The sequence below is a fragment of the Anser anser genome (genome assembly GCF_964211835.1).
Source record: "Anser anser genome assembly, chromosome: 12".
Lineage (NCBI taxonomy): Eukaryota > Metazoa > Chordata > Aves > Anseriformes > Anatidae > Anser > Anser anser.
The window spans coordinates 11,860,167-11,873,732 of record NC_139733.1 but is presented as its reverse complement, the minus strand read 5'-3'; the positions used below and the strand labels follow the sequence as shown (position 1 = coordinate 11,873,732).

Sequence of the window (13,566 nt, the reverse complement as noted above, 5' to 3'; positions counted from 1 at the left end):
TGTCCCTTATTAGAAATTTAGGAAAATTTCTGCCCCTTAGTAGCCAGCAGACTCCACATGGGAGCCACATATTTGCGGCACAAAGCAGTGAGAAATGTGGCCATGCAGGGTGGCTGCTCCCAGACCGATGTGCACACAAGACAGAAGGACTTTTTACCAGGGTGTGTTTTTTTCCAAGGGCAGCCCAGCTGCGGGGACCACTTGGATGCCCCCTGAGGAGCTGTATACCCGTTTCCTGCCCTTGGCTTTTTATACACGGAACCCCCCAATACACCCAGCAGGGCAGGACCCTCGCCACCCAGCCATGCCCCAGGAGTTTTGCTGGAGCCGAACCCCCAGCTTTGGCCATCGTGGGATTTGGAGGTGCCAGCCTGGGTTTTTTTGTGGGTCGGGTGGGATCGGCTTCCCGGCTGTGCTGGCCGGGGCTTCGCCAGCTCCTGCTGGAGACGCCGCTTCCCCGCCCGTCATTGCGTGCCCCGGGGTTTGCGGTTACGTCCTCGGAGCCGTTTGATCCCTGAAAGTTGCAGCTGATCAAAGGGGCAGCTTACGGGAACGCGCTGCTGGGAGACTTCCTCCGGTGGTGCCAGGGGCAGCGCTGGGGAGGCGAGGGAAGAGATCTGTTAACTGCTGCGGCTCTGCTGCTCAGACAGCCCAGGCAAGAGCCGGGTGATGGAGAGTTTTGAAGAAAAATAATAATAATCTGATGGGTGGCCTTGAGTTTTCCCTTCTCCACATAAGCATGTTTTAAAAAAATGTGAATTCCAGCAAAAGCCCAATGCGCTCCTCAGGTTTGGGTTTTGCACATTGGTTGGGGAAGGGAAATGACGACAAAAGCTGGGGGCACTGCCAGCCGGCCGCAATAGCCCCATTCCAGTCCCATGTTTCTTTTGTTTTTTAGCATACAATTGAACTATTTTTGCTTGTGCAGGGGAAGAAGGAGCTAGCGGTGGTGGCCCTGCTGCAGTGACCGTGTGAAGCCCTCCCGTTGGTGCATGGGGGTGACACCAGCGTGGGGACAACTCAGCCCAGGTGGGTGCTGCCAGGCTGTGCCTTGGCTGCAGGCTCCCCCAAGGTCCCCGTAGGGCCGTACCCCAGGCTGGTGACCCTACAAATCTTCCTGAGGGGCTTTTTGGCTCTTCTAGTCAATCAGGAGGCTTGTTGGCAAACATGACCTGTGTTGGGCATTGTTCGTGGAGGAAGGAACATCCTCAGGTATGGCTGCACCCAACTGTGTCACCTTGGGAGGGGTGGGACGAGCTGTTTGGAGGGACCACGTAGGGGTGGCCACTGCCCCAAGTGGGACCTTTCTTAGCAGATCCAGAGCATCCAAATGCTGAGCCCCAAATGGGTCCCATGGCCCTGGGGTGGGAGCAGGCTGGCAGGGAGCAGAAAGCCACCAGGTGGTTGCAAGCATCAGAGAGGGCTGGGAGGGTGGGTGGGTTGGTGGCTGTTTGATCCCACACAGGGTGCTGGAAATAAACCGCTTCCAGGAAAAGGAGGAGGCTGTCAGGGATGAAGCTCTCTGTGTGTCACTGTGAAATCAGGGAGGCTATTTATAGGTGGCTAATTGATTAGGGCGGCCACACTGGGAGGAAAGGACTTTCAGGAGTGAGCAACCAGCCAGCTTTGGAGAGGCATCAGGGAGAGCAGAAAGTCCCCAAGTGATCAAAATGCTTTGGAAAGAGGTGTTTCTCTGGGTGCCTGGCTTTTGGGGTATGTCCTGAAGAGAAGTCATAAGTCTGTGCTGTTCTTGGGGGCCCCTTGGCAGCACAGAGCTGCTGTAGGTCCAGGAAGCCCCATGCAGATGCTGGTGGCTGTGCTCTGCACCGAGGCAGGAGACAGCTCTTGGCTCATAGACTCCCCCCCCACCCACCCCAAGGGTACTTTTATCATTTCTGAGCTCCAGTTAGGCTTTGTCCACAGGAGAAGCTCTCAGCTTTAATATGTTGAAGGCTTCAGAGAATCCCTTAAAAGCTGCACAACCTCCTCCTAGGTGGGATGATTTTATTCCTTGGCTTCTTGAGCCAAACCCATTCCCTCCAGCCAAGGGCTGACCTTGCTGTTGGCCATCGGGCTCCTGAAATCAGTGTCTCAGAGTGACAGCAGCTCTTCCTTGCAGCCTGGAGGACACCAAGCTGATCTCCAGGCTCAGCCTGGGCAATGCCACGTGCCCGTGGCAGGGAACAGCCCGTTCCCCAGAGGTCAGAAGGTGAGATCCCAGCAGGCGTGGATGCGGCTCACAGGGAGCCGGACCCGGCCGTGCCTGGGGACCGTGCTGAGCCGGTGTGAGAGGCAGGCATGCAGTGTCTCAGAGTCTGCTCGTTTGGAAATGGAGCTCTTTTCAACGGTTCTGTTATCAGATGGAGCATTTCCTTCATCAGTGTTAATATCCATGTAGTGAAACAATGAAAGGGCTTCCTATCAGTTCCAAATAGGACGTGAAAAGCTCTCAGCGTTAAGAGTAGAGGATGCTGGAATAGGGCAATGGGAAACGCCTGAGTCACTGAAATGCCTCTTTGATTCCATTAGGCTGATATGTTCAAAAGGGAAGAAGAAAAAAAAAATGAGTGAGAGTGGAGCTAGTTAATGATCTGAGAGACAGAGGGCAGGAAGGGCCAGCGCTTGCAGCGTGGTCTCTGCAGGGAGGGAGGGCACGGAGGGATGTGCTGGCACGGGCTCTGGAAAGTGGAGAGCACAGCAGGGAGCTGTGTGCAGGGAACAGTGCGGTTTGTTTTCGGAGAGAGGGGAGGCTTGGCGGGGGAATACAGAAAGCTTTCACCCCCTGCACCTTGTCCTACTGCCGTGTGCTCCAGCTTTGTCCTCTCTTGCCCAGGCACTGCTGTGCCGATGGTCATGTGCAGCGCAGCCCGACTTTGCACAGCACGGGGCAAGGAAACGGGTTGGGGCGATGTTCTCCAGCAAAAAATGGAAGGGCTGAATGTGTTCCCAGTGCTCTGTGCAAAAGCTGTGTGATGTGGTGCTGTATTTTTTTCCACAGTTCCCTTTTGCACTGGCTGGGGCAAAGCTGCTGGATGGGAGCAGGGTGCTGCTGTTGAGCTTTTGTGAACAGCGTTGGTAGCACCGCGAGGCTCTCTTGGCTGCAGAAATTGAAAACGTCCGCCCCATGTGCAGGAGGCTCTGCCCCTAGGCTGTCCAGTCCTGTGATTTAAAGATCCCTCCAAGTGCTGCTGTGGACTCAGGAGGGGAGGGAAAAGCTGCTTGGCAAAGCAACCACGGTCACCAGCCGCAGCCAGGAGCAGCGACCCTGCCCATCGTCCCGGCCAGGAGGATGCGTGGCAGCCTGTGCTGGAGCAATGTTTGCGGGCAGGAGCAAGGGGTTTGCTGAGGCTGGGCAGCACCTGCTGTGCTGGGGCAGAGCGAGCAGGATATCCCGAGCCTGCAGAGATCCCTGGCCCGGAGTGGGGCAGGCGGCCAGGGCGGTGCGGTCGCTGGCTGCTCCGCTGCGGGGAGCAAAGGGCTCGCTGCCCGGCCCCGCCAGCCAGGTGTAAACCCCAAGGCCGCTGTACAAACACGCGGGCTCTGACATGTGCCAGGTCAGGGGCTGCGAGCACATTTGTTGTTGTTACAGGAAGAGCTGCGAATACTTTGGCCGTAACCTGTTTTCCCTCAGCGTTGTGAGCTAGCCCCAGCCTCCTGCAGGCAAACACCCCATGGGGCATACCAGCAAATGCCCCGCTGTCCTCCCTGCTGCATCCCAGTGGAATTTCCCAGTGAAAGGAGGTCAAAACTGCTAAGAGAAGGAGCAGGGCGCACCCAGTAACCCCTTTCCTGGCTGTACATCCCTGTGCCTGCTCCCCGGGGAGGTGAGCAGCTCTCTGTGCCCGCGTGCCTGGGAGCCCCATGGGGCTCCCCGGGACAGGGCTGCCCTTTGTGGCGGGCATGATGGGAGGTGTTGAAAAGCTGGGGAGCCGTGCCAGCGCTGCCGAGAGCCCAGCGCCGGGAAGGGCTCACACACAAAGGGCCGTCCTGTCTTCACACCTGCGGGGAGGCCGGGGCGCTGACAGCCCGGGGACGATGGCAGTGACAGAGGCACGTCGCGGGCAGGTAGCGGCAAGGCGCTCGGCATGAAGGCAAGCGGCGCGGTGACAGGAGCGGGCCTGGGCTCAGCCACCGCACCTGGGGATGGACCAAAGGGGATGGGGGAGGCCAGGAGGCTGCTTCTCCTCCTGTCCATGCGATGCTCAAGGCGAGGCAGACATCTGGGATTTGCTGGGACGCAGCTTGGCCAGGCTGTTTTAAACCACTGTAGGAGAAATTGGTGCGGGCAGTGTGAGCAGGGGCTGGAGGGGCTTGGGTGAAATGCTTGGAGCATTTTTTGGAAAAATTCCACTCCACCTCCCCATTCAAGGGAAACACGCAGCATCCCTTCGGTGGGATCTCTCCGAGACCTGTCTCCAATCCCAGCTAGGAACTGCTGCGGGTTTACGGCTGCTTTTCTCCCTTTTCAGGCAGAAAGCCCCTTCCCCACCGCCACGCTGCCTTCCCTTGGCCGGTCCCTCGGTGGGGCTGGGGTCCTGTGGGACGGGGTGTGAGGGCTTCAGGTGTGCTCTCAGCAGTGCTTCCCCCCCCCTCCGTGCCTCGGTGGGCTTCAGCAAGGGGAAAGCTTGGCCGATGGTGCCCTCCTGCGGCGCAGCGCTGTGCGGCGGCTCGGGGGCTGCTGGGGAGCCCCCTGGGCTGGGCAGGCGGCGGCTGCCCGCTGGGTCCCCCCCAGCCTGGCAGGCTCTGGGGTGTCCACAGCCCCTGTCCTGGGGTGGGCAGCGAGGGCACGAAGGGATGGGGTGGTCCCGGGGGAGCCGGTCAGGGGTGGGCACCCTGGGGTGGGCTCCGCTCGGAGCTCAAGCATCGTCCCCCCCCCCCCCCCTTGCAGCTCGGGCCCCGAGCAGGGGACAGCGTGTCTCTTTCCTGTCCCAGCTGGGAAGGGCTGGGTCCCCGCCAGCTTTCCTGTTTGTGTTCCACCCCGCCGCTCCCCGGCAGCCTGGCCCTCGCCCATCCAAGCCCCGCGAGCCCCATCCTGCCCTGGCCGCTCTGCGGGATGGTGCTGGGCTGGGTGGGCAGCTCGGCACCCGCTCTTCATGTCCCTTGGGGGCCATTTGGGCAGGAGAGGATGGATGAGTGGCTGGGCTGTGCAGATCGGCACTTTGTAGGGTCAGAGGAACCCTCGTGAGCCCACAAGTCACAGCCTCTGGAGCCCCAAGGGATGTGAGGGGTAGGTCCTGCCCCTTTGGCAGTGTTTTGTTGGGCTAGGGGGAGGCGAAGGGCTCCGCAGCCCCTCCGGCAGGCTGTGCCAGCCCCTCCGTGGGCTCGCAGCGGTGAGAGATGCCTCCTGGAGCTGTCAGGACATGAGGACAGAAGCTTCCAGCCCTGCCCCGCAGATGGGCTGAGGCAGGGCTGCTATCAAAGCAAAGCCCGGGAGCTCCCAGGATTAGGAAGTTAAGGGCTCACATTGTTTTCCCAGGTCCAGAGGGGGTGGGTACTGGGCAGGATTAGTCTGGCAGAGCTTCCCAACGCGCTCCAAGGGGCACAATAAGACCTTGAGGAGAAGAAGCTGCGCCGATGACAGATGAGAGGCACATCTCTCAGCAGCCTCTGCCTCCTGCTGCACGTGGGATGTGTTTGGGGCAGGTGCTGCTGCTTCACAGCTCTGTGTCTGCCAGCAAACCCCTCCCCGTGCATCCCCACTGGTGTGCGGGTGGGCTCAGGGGTGCAGACCCTTCTGGGGCACGGGGAGAGGGGATGGTGGGAGAGATACAGGTGTCCCTCTGCTGCAGGCAGCCACCCCAAGTCCCTGTGTGTCCCCAGCTTTAAATGGGACCGAGCCCTTGCCCGCAGCCGGTGCCTGTTCACAGAGCACTAAGGTGCGTCTGTTGCAGGCCAGCAGCAGCCCGGGGCAGGCTTTTGCTTCTCACATTATGGATTTTACAAATGCTATTTGGCCGAAGAGGACCTACATGTCCTGTTGAATCTGGGGGACTGACAGTAGCCTGGAGGGCAGGGGGAGCTCGCTGTGCCACGGGACATGTCCTGCAGCAGTCGGCTCTTCCCTGGGGCAGCTCTGTGCCACCCCGGGCCATCCCTGCCTTTGTGGAGCTCTGGACATGATGGGATGGGGTGGAACTTATGCCCAGGCATCAGCAGTGCCTGTGAAAAAGTGTGTGCAGGTAAAAAGGTGATATATACATTGAGTTATTTTAATAGATTTTTTTTCAGATGGAAGCAATTAGAAGATAACACCCAAAGCCCCTACCTTGACATGTCGCTGCTCCCCAGTCTTCCCCCTGTCCCTGAAGACCTGCACCAGCTCTGTGGGGCTGTCGGACACTCTGATGCAGCCGTACACGGTGTGGTCACACAGGGAATCAGGCAGCCAGCCGCTGGGTGGCACCTCCTTCCCAAAAACGTGTCCTTTGTGGGTGCTGGGTCAGGGGACAGCAAGCTGGATGCGGCCCTGGCTGCAGGCGCTGCTCCCCCAGGGCGCGAGGCGATGCTCCGAGCACAGGATTTATCCCAAAGTGCTGTGCCTGGTCTCGGCGTCCTGGCACAGAAGGGTGGTGGCACTGCCCATGGCTGTCCTGCTGGTCCCCAGCAGCAGCGGGGTGAGGACGTGCCCCCTGCCCTGCCACCTGTCCCTGCACAGAAACAGTGCTGGGGGGGGCCTGGAGCTGGTTTGGAGCCAGTTCTTTCTGTAAAGAGTTAAAGGGGAAGGAGGGAGGAGAGGCCTTCTTGTCTCCCTTCTGTCACTGCAGCAGCCACACTCCTGCTTCTGATTTTTGCTGAAGCCTGGATCACTGAGAGCCAAATCGAAGTGAAAAGGTGTACCCGAGCAGAGCTGTGAGGTCGGCCAGGCAGAGCCCGGGGGGTTTGGTGCGGCGCAGAGAGGCCCCGCAGCGAGTTGCAGGGATTGCCCAGCTCCCTGCTGAAACCACAGCTTCGTCCGGCAGCACGCAGCGCTGGCCTCGTTCCTCTGTGATAACTCATGGCTTGTGATAACGCGTGAAGTGGAGGGGAACATGAGCACGTGCCAGCACCCAGCTCCTCCACCGTGGGTCACCCATGGGCTTAGCGCCATCCTGCATGTGGCTGGGCCCAGCGGGGCAGGCATGTGCTGTGCTTGGGTGCACCCAAGCTGCTGGCAGAAGGCAGAACGACACCGCAGAGCCGGCCTGAGGCCTGTGCCCTGCCCACGTCTGGTAGCGCACGACCCGCAGTGCTGCAAGCCAGGCTGAGAACCAGAGACACTCAGCACCCCTCGAAGCAGGCCAGGCTGGGTTGGGGGAGTCTGGGGGGGCATCTCGCAGCCGGCATGGTCCCAGGGAGCATCCGTTAGGCTGCGGGGCCAGGCCCCAGCCCGTGCTGGGTGGCGTGCCGTGTTTGTGAGCCCCCCCCGTGCTTGCGGTTGACCAGAGCGCTGAAATAAGCCCGGCCGGAATTGGGGCACGGCTCTGTATCCTGATGTGGTGAGCAGCTCCCACCGGTGAGGGAGGGGGGGGGGCAGCCCCTCGGGGCGGCTGGCGGCAGCGGGGACGGCGGGGCTTGGCACAAGGAGCGCGGCAGGGCCCCGCCAGCGCCCGGAAAGCTCAGCCTGGCACTAACGGAACTGTGATAAAAATGAACGTGAGCAGGACAGCAGCGCGGGGGAGATTAATGCCTGATTGTCAGAGGGGAGGAAACCCGGGCGGACAGCGCTCACCCAGATACTGGGGCGGGCTGGGGGGGCGAGGGGGGCAGGTGCTGCTTCCCGGTGTTGCTCCATGTGCAGTTGTGCATCCTGCCCTGCGGCCTCCATGGAGGGACAAGGGGATGAAGGGTGCATGCATGGCCTTTGCCAACCCCTATCCACAACTCCCCCACCTTTGCCCCTCCAGATGGGCCTAAGCAACATCAGCAGTGCTTGCACATCTCTTTTGAGTCCCTGCTCGGGCCATATTTGCTGGGTGCTCCCTTGCAGCGGCCCAACAGTTTCCCATCCCCAAAGCCTTATGGAAGGCTGTTGGCTGAAGGTAAAGTGTCTTGCCATGGCTGCCTGCAGTAGCAAAGCCCCCTCATTATTGCCATCAGATGCCCTGACCTTGCCAGCAGCGCCTGCCTGCTCAGCGCCTCCTGCAGCTCCCGGTCCCCTGGTGTTACCACAGCTCTCCCCAGACGCCACAGCTCCCCACAGACCCCACAGCTCCCAGATGCACAGGTACAGGAGCCCCTTGAAGGTTCCATTTGCTCCATCTCCCCCAGTGATGCTTTTTGTCCCCAGCCCTCCTTTCCTACCCGCCCCTCTGGGTGACGGTCACCTCCGACGGGTCCCGCTCTCCATCCCCCCCAACAAGACCACCCGATCCTCCCTTGACTTCAGCTCTGTGCTGACCCGGCCAAGCAAGGAGCGGGCGAGGCCACTTCAGGAGGTGTCCCCGCTTGTCCCCTCGTCCCTCCGGCGAGCCCCAGCCCTGCCAGCGGCGGGGACAAGCGCGGGCTTGCAGGGACACCTGGTGGCTGCCAGCCTCACTGCGTCCCCGAGGCTGGGCCAGGGGACCCCCGCGGGGCACGAGGTCCTCCGGGGGGCAGTAGCACCCTCGGGGCTGTGGGGGGCCCGATCCTGCCTCGGGGGGACTCGGTGGGGAGCTGGGGAGCCCCCCCGGGGTGCGCGCTGCGGAGCCTTGCTGGATGGACGGCACCCCTGAGGAGCTGCTGCTCCTCCTTTTCTGTCGTAATGAGGGGAAATAAAGGCTTATTAAATAACGGGAAACAAAGAGAAACTGAAGTCTGCTTGCAAATGATTAGGAAAAAGCAAGGAAGAGAATTTTGGTGTTGCCCTCCGGTAGTTTTGTTGCCTGTTTGTAAAGCTGCTCGGTGGGACGGGGGCCCGGTGTCCTGAAGGCACCACGAGCTCCTGTCCTCTCCGCTCCTCCGGCACAGGGACATCGCAGGGCCGAGGCCACAGCAGCTTTGTGGCAGGGCTGGCCTGGGGCACAGCCTGGCCTGTGCCAGCGAAGGCAGGGGGCACTGCGGGTGCAGGAACCGGCAGGGAGAGGGCGAGGAGGGACGGCAGGGAGTGGGCAAGTCAGTGTGGCTGCACATGGGACATCCTCCTCCTCCTCCCCTCCCTGCGCTCCTGCCTCCCAGGGACGGAGCTGATGGCTGCTTGTGCTCTGCCCTCCTGAGGCAATGCTTGCCCCTTGTCCCTGCTGCTAACCCAAACCATGTGGATTTGGTCTTTCAGCACCTCTGCTCTAAATCCTTCTCCTCAGGCCCCTCTGATGCCCCCAGCTTGTAAGATCTCCCAAATGTTCCAAAGTTTATGAAAAAAAAACCAAACACGCTGACTTTACCGAAGAGATGCTGAGCATCACCTTTCCTCTCCCTGCTCCAACTGCTGCCACCATGAGGCTGCTCTGTGAGCAGTGACTGGGAGACTTTCACCCTGGCAGCGTATTTGGGGTGCCAAGGTCTCTGGTTGTGGCTCCAAGCCCCGCAGGACCTGGACCCCTCCAGTCTGGATCAGTTCAGAGCCAGAGGGCAAGAAGTGCCAGGGCCCCATGCCCAGACCGACAGCTTCCTCTCTCAGTGAGGAGGTGTGGTGTGGCTCCTGCTCTCCCTGTGTGCTCACTGCTCCTCTGCTGCCTTCCCCACTGCTCTGGGAGGCGTTAGCAGGGGCTCTCCTCTTTTAAATGTCCCACACGACACTGAACATCCCTCTGAGGCTGCTCCTAGCTCGGGGCAGCGTTCTGCAGCCCGTGGCTGCACGTGCATAGCACAGCCGCATCCCTGCTGGCCAGGCGATGCTCTGCACCCGCGGCTCTGCCGCACAGGCCACCAACACACACAGCCCCCGTGTCCCCACGAGGACACGTCCCACATGCTGCAGAGCCCCTGGAGCAGCGGTGGCTTTTGGGGAACGTTATGAGATGGGACGGACACCGTGTGGGGCCACACAAACAGCGTTTGCTGGGGATGTTTCTCAGCTGGAGCCATCGAAGATGGGTTTGTCCCACGATGGCAGGCAAGGCCCGTGCCATGCCGGCTGAGCTCCACAGCCTCCACGTGCACGTTCACGGCCCTCAGGAGGAGGCAGCGCCTCCAAGGCACGACTCAGGGCCTGGCACAAGATGGCAGTGGGGCCAGCCCGGGGGGCCAGGGCCGGCAGGGGGTCTGCGGTGTCCCTGGCAGGGTGGGCAGCCTCCAGCAGGCCTGGAGAGCCGAGCAGCCCCAAAGGAGCTCCCCGGGGCCGGGGAAGTTTCCTGTTTGCTGCCCGCGCTGAAGCATCGGCCCCGCAACCGCTGCCGGGCCCGCGCTTCCGGCCGGGGCTCCCGCCCGGAGCCCCCCTGCACTATCAGCTCGCCAGATGCCTTTTTCAGGATACTGTGGTAAAACTGTGCCGGGCAGGCGCTGTCATTTGGGGTTTTCTCTCGTGTCAGCCTCGAAGACAAATTGGGCAAGGAGGAGCAAGAGGGGAAAGAAAAAATAAAATTAAAAAAAAAATAATAAATAGAAGAAAGGAAGATGCCGGCTGCCATCCGTCGGCGGGGCCGGCCCGCGTGGCGGCGTGGCGATGGGTCCCCCAAGCGGCGTGGCGGCGGTGGGCAGCGTGGTGGCAGGACCGGGCGGCCGCCATGGCGGCATGGCCTCCCCGGGCGCTGTCGGCCTCTAGTGGCGGCGGTGGCCGCGTGGTGTCATGGCGGTGCTGCAGGCCCCGTGGGTCCCAGCAGCGCCACGGGGCCTTCTGCCTTCCCTCCTGGTGGGGCTGTCTGGTCTGGGTGTGGCCTCTGGGTGCTGCCACCTCCAGAACGTCATCCTCCACCAGGACATCATCCTCTACCAGGACATCATCCTCCACCAGGACATCGTCCTCCATCGTGATACCATCATTCATCATCCATCACCCTCCAGAGGGACGTGGCCCACCCTGCGATGACAAGGGAGCAGGAGCGCCATGCACCTGCCTGTCCCCGTGTAGCACCCAGCAGCACCCAGGCAGGACAGGGTGCCCCAAAGCACCTGCAGTGCCCTCATGGCTGCTGCTCTGGGGCCGCCTGGTGGTGTTGGGCATCCACCGTACTGGGCAGACTGGGAGCTGGTGGTGGGAAGGCAGCGGTGACAGTGCAGGGAAATCTGTCTGTCTGCGGAGCTGCGCAGGGGCCTGTCAGAGCCACCGTGGGGCTGGGGGGCCCACAGCGCTGGCACAAGCATGGTTTCCACTGTGGGAGAGCAGAGAGAGCCCAGGAGAAGATGTCCTTGGGGACCCAGAGGTGCAGAAGTGCCAGCCGTCCTACAGCAGAGCAGTAGATGGTGTGAATTGGTGGCACTGGGGACAGTGGGGACAGCAGTGACCAGCGGGCAGCACAGGCAGCCGTGTGCCACCCCTGCCAGGCAGGCAGCCGTGCTGAGCCAGAGACCCGAAATCATGGCTGCTCGCTTTTGCTGGCAAATCTTGCATTTGTGTGGTTTCCTTTTCCTTCTCCTACGTACTCCTTTTTCCTTCTCTCTTCATGTTGTTCCCTTTCCTGTGGAGGCGAATTTCAGCCCTTCCAACCTTTGGGTTCCAAACTCTGCACAAGAGCAAAACTAATCAGGGAGTCCCAGCAGGGCTCAGCGTTAATTACCCATGAGATGCTAATCTGCTGGAGGGTCTCGAGTGCTCCTTCAGCCGAGCCATCCTTTTCCTTCTGCTCTGCAATTCCCCTGGCAGATGCCTGCCGACTCCCCACAGCCTACCCAGGCAATTTGTGCTGAACAAGATCACGAGCTAAATTCCTAGCCCAGAAAAGCTCCTGTGCAGAGCAGCAGAGACAGAAAAAAGCCCAGCCCTGCTGCAGCCTCTGTCTGTTTCCAGAGGCAGCAGGAGAACGGGAGTTGTCTTCTCCATCAGCCAGAGCTTCTGCCTGGGATTCCCCATGCCCCCAGGTCCCAGGTTAGATGGCCTGAGTGTAGCTGAAAGAAATAAGACAGGGAATGCTCCTGCCTGGATTCCCTGGTGGCAGTGCCTTCTTGCCTGCCTGGTGCTGGCTGTGATGTTCTGGGAACCTTCCTGGCTCCAGCTCCCCACGCTTGACGTGCAGACAAGCCTGGAAAAAAATAAGGGATATCCTTGGAAAGCAGCAGCTGGAGTTCAGGTGGATCCCGAAACCAGCCAGAAATGGTGCCAGCCAGGTCAGCCTGTCCCTGGCTGGAGGCCTGCTGGACGGGCTCTGGTGGCAGAGGTGACACTGGCTGTGGCAGACGTGGCAGTGCTGAAGGACGCAGTGGTTGCAGGAGGAAAGTAAGCACAGCCTGAGCTACCTGGAGTAGAGACTGAGCTCCCCGATGGCTCTGCTGGTGGGGACGCTGTGGGGCTGCCCTGCAGCAGCTCCTTCCTGGGCTGTCCATCCTCTGTGGGCACCCTGCGACACGCGCCTGGAAGGGGACTGCTTCTCTGCTTGTGGCTGGGGTCTGAGCAGGGAAATCATTTTGAAACCTCTTTGGATGCATTTAAGGTTTTTCCAACCCAGCCACAAGAGAGATTTTGAAGTCTCTGAGATGAGGGAGAAGACAGCAGGAGCTGGACAAGCTGCCAGGACAAGTATCCTGCCAGGATCAGTCACACAGGCAGAGTGCAGGGACATCCCCTCCAGCCCCCTGGTGCCAAGGGATTTGTGTGATGACAAGCAGCACATGAGGGGCACATGATGTGCTGGAGGGGTTTGCAGGGTCACAGGGGCTGAAAGGTCCCCTGCTCATTCACAGACATGGAAGCAAAAACCAGCCTGGCTTTTCCAACCTTAATGTTTCTGATTTCTCAGCAGGACTTGGCAAGGGCTAGCCACTGGGGGGCGAGGACCCTGCGAGCCACAGCCCTACGTGCAATGGGGCCATTGCAAACCAAATCAGCCCTTTTTCTCCTCCCCCACCCCTTCGGTCGGGGGCTACAACCTTTAAATTTGGAGGAGGTAAACAGCTGCAGCCCTAATTATCCTGTTTGCAGCCATCAGCTGCTGTTTCTCTGACTCTCCTCCAGCCCCCGAGCTCCTGGTAGGTGGTGTGGTTTTTTTATCTCCTCCTTTTATAGTGTATTCTCGAGAGTAAATTTGCAGGCATCCAGAAATTACTGTAGTTTCTAGGTCACTCTGCTGCTGAGTGCTTGTTAAAGGGGTTCCCTGATGTACGTGCTGCTGCAGGCTGTTGTCACAGGTTGTGAAAACTCAGCTGCCCCTCTAGTGGGGCTGCATGCTCTGGGGTACGGGGTGCCTCCTTACTGGGGGTCCCCCAGCAGCCATGGAGGCTGCAGGTACAGAGGAGTAGGTACAAAGCTTGGGGACCTCCTGGGAGGACGCAGCTCACCCTGGGTTGTCACAGCGTGTGTCCCATCCTATTTCATAACCCAGCTGAAAAGTGTGTTGTATTAATGGATGCATCAGTCTGGTTCACCTGGGCTGGGGTGCAGGAGCGTAGGGGCAGAGTCTGCCTCCCTGGGGTCTTCTGAACACCTCACAAACCCTCACCGAGCCCCGGAGTGGGGACATCCCGGGCCACCTGCCCTCTGTCACCCTCCCCTACATGTGAGCAGCGCTGGGGCAGTGAATG

The 13,566-nt window shown here is 60.5% G+C and overlaps 1 long non-coding RNA gene across 2 annotated transcripts in view; it reads left to right on the top strand.

The window, feature by feature from the left end:
- Positions 1 to 13,566, top strand: part of LOC310880078 — a 39,720-nt gene that overhangs the window by 15,392 nt on the left and 10,762 nt on the right. The window contains exons 6-9 of one of the 2 annotated variants that reach the window (XR_014571366.1): positions 184 to 363; positions 929 to 1,029; positions 1,143 to 1,212; positions 2,999 to 13,014. This is a non-coding gene — a long non-coding RNA (uncharacterized lncRNA). The remainder of the gene's footprint in view (positions 1 to 183; positions 364 to 928; positions 1,030 to 1,142; positions 1,213 to 2,998; positions 13,015 to 13,566) is intronic. The other variant, XR_014571365.1, reaches the window with a different exon arrangement.